A 2,990-nucleotide genomic window follows, 5' to 3' on the forward strand; every position below is an offset into this window, starting at 1 on the left:
CTCATCTATTAGGCTACAACAGCTTTTCCACAAACTACTTTATACCTGCATTTTGTAAATGATAGATGAGAGTTGGTCAGCAAAAAAGGTCTCCAAAGCCTCCATTCTATAATCAGCCAACTTCATAGTTTCGTCCATCAAAAGACTGAGAAACAAATCAAAGTGCAATAGTCTAGACAGCAGTCGGTTAGTGACTAACTCTGGGGACAGAAGGGGATTTCACTGTGGTTGCTGGTTCCTCTCATAATGGCTCATAAGCAGATCTATTATTCGGATAAATACTTCGAAGAGAACTATGAATACTGGCATGTGATGCTGCCAAGAGAGCTCTCAAATCAAGTACCAAAAACACATCTAATGACTGAAGAAGAATGGAGTGTGACCTGACAAATGTGTGCATGACAAAAGTGCGCCAACAAAACCGCGGTGAGAAAACCGCGATGTCATAAACGCGCCTACAACAACGTGCCAACAAAACCGCGCTGACAAAAGCGTGATTTAAGTTAAGGTAAGGGTTAGGGTTAGGGTTAGGGTTAGGGTTATTAGGTTGTTATTAGTTGTTTGTTGAAGGCACGTTTTTGTTGGTGCGCTGTTGTCGGCACGCTTCTGCGCTCATTCGTCGGTGCGATTTCGACCTCGCGGTTTTCACGCCACGGTTTCATCAGTGCGCTTTTGTCGAGCTCGCATTTGTCGGTGAACCGAATGGAGAAGTCTTGGTGTTCAGCAGAGGCTTGGCTGGGTCCACTATTTGATTCATGAACCAGAACCACATATCCTTCTTTTTAGAAGACCACTTCCAAAAGGCCAACAAAACTAACTTCTCTAAATTTCTGAAATTTTATGTACAAATATATGTATGTTGGTAGTATTCAGTGAATACTTGGGGGAAATGTACAAATAAGTCATTACCTGTGCATGAGCTGTATTATTCACAGCAACAGAGCTCGGTAAAAGGCAAAGTTAAGTTAGCTGCTATGATCTTGAACTCTCATTGTTAACACGTGCCTATTTGCTCTTGTCAATTTTGTTCAATAAAGTTTACAACTTACATGTGATGTGTTGATTATAAAATCTTCAATGATCTTTGGTTTATATTAGCAATGTATCTTTCTACAAATGTTAGATCATTTCATCCGGTAGCTTTTCAACTTCTAAAATAGGTCTGAAGAAATAAATCTGTTGTTTTTTTTAAAGTAAAACAGTCTAGGGGGAAAAAAAGTGATATCCGTTTTACTAAAGCGATGTCAAAGATGTAATGTCAAAAGCAATCTCATGATGTACAATATCATTTTTTTTGCTAGAAAAAGCAAAACATAGTGGTGGCACATATGTGCACCCATATGCGTGTGCACACTAACATACATATCTGGGAGCAGCATTTGAAATAGGTGCACATGCCAAGGAAAAGATATTACTGTTTTAATAATTGCAACAACCAAAAAAGTTCCTTGGCACGCAGTCTTTGCTGTTTCAAAGCGCCTCTTCCAAAAGATTTGCACAGCCCTACAATATAGTATTTTAAAGGCTTTAAGGAAGTCCTGTGTTGGCAGCTATGTTTTGGGGAGATAGATGAATAGATAGACTGAAATTATTCTTTCTTTACGAGTGGGAGAAACCAGCCACTTTCATTTTCTTGGTTTCATGGTGACTTGATTTCATAGAGTAAACAGCTCCATATTTTTTTTCCTTTGCATTTTTTATCCTGAAGCAACGGGAGCGTTACAATAATTGACTTGTCTTATTATTTCTATAAGCTACTGTATGTCCAAGATGAAATGCTTAGCTATGGCTGCTTGTTTATTCCGTGTTTGGAGAGGGGGGAGATTTTTGGATTGTTAAAAGAAAAACTTGAAGGCTTGAGTTGTTCTGAAGTTTTCCACAGCTCACTGAATCATTTTATGCACCACTGAAGATTTCCCCACATATGTAATTGCTACAAACTGCATTCCCGAACCCCTCCCCATCATATTGTGTAATTTAATTCACACTTTATAGCACGATAAGGAAACACTCAGACCCATGTGCATGACAGAAGGGTATTTCAAATACCAGGAAAGGGTCAAGTACTCACTAAATATCACCATTTCTCTGACCTTGGAATATGCATAGGAAGTCTTACTTAAAAAATATAGCAAGTTTTTTCTAAACAAAGAAGGGGAGAAGGAAAGAGAGAAGAAAAAGACTGATTTAATCTCAGTTAATTGTGTTTGTATGTTTGACTGACTGACTGACTTTCTGACTGTCTGTCTGAAAGGTTATGACTCATCTGCATGGACCACATATCCCAGTTCTAACAAAAACTCAGTTCAGAAAGACTGTGTTTTGCAGGGCTTCAGACTCATTGCTTGACCTCTCAGGTGTGCAGGTGGGAGTTAAGGCCTGAAAAAGATGAAAGTATATATTTGATCTGTCCTGTTTTTCTAAAGCAGTCAGCTCTCAGACTCCCTCAGGTTCCATTTTTTCCATCAAAACAAAGAAGAGGAATCCTAGATGGTGGGGGAGTGGAATAAGAGCAAAAAGTTCATCCGGCCACCCAATGTACTACTTGGAAATACAGAGCTGTGGAGATATCTGACCTTCCAGCACTTTGCCTCCCAACAATTCTTTATTTATTTGTCAAATTTTAAAAACCATCCATCTCCTTCAAAGAGGGGGCACTGGGTAGTACACAATTAAAACATTAAAAATGTAAAAAAAAGTTTTTTTTAAAAAAACAGTATATAGGAGTTAAAATTTAGAAAGAGGCAAGGATGATTAAAAAGTAAAATGGCAGGCCACTTTAGGGGCGGTATTTACTTTACCTTCCCTACCAGTTCACAAATGTGAGCGTGCATGATTGCAATCCAACTTGTGTGTGTGTGTGTGTGTGTGTGTGTGTGTTTGTGTGTGTTTGTGAGAGGAGGGAGAGAGGGAGAGAGGGAGGAAGGACGGGAAGGGAGAAGAAAAAGAAAGAAGAAAACTTCTTTCACAAAGGAGAAAAACAAATGCTG

The 2,990-nt window shown here is 39.0% G+C and overlaps 1 pseudogene; it reads left to right on the top strand.

Moving 5' to 3' along the window:
* Positions 1–246: 246 nt before the first annotated feature.
* LOC106556819 (cyclin-dependent kinases regulatory subunit 2-like) lies at positions 247–1,051 on the top strand (annotated as a pseudogene).
* The last annotated feature ends 1,939 nt before the right edge of the window (positions 1,052–2,990 follow it).

The sequence above is a fragment of the Thamnophis sirtalis genome, unplaced genomic scaffold (assembly GCF_051295495.1).
Source record: "Thamnophis sirtalis isolate CommonGarterSnake01/CBP01778 unplaced genomic scaffold, rThaSir2_p1.2 scaffold_3, whole genome shotgun sequence".
In the NCBI taxonomy this organism is placed as follows: Eukaryota; Metazoa; Chordata; class Lepidosauria; order Squamata; family Natricidae; genus Thamnophis; species Thamnophis sirtalis.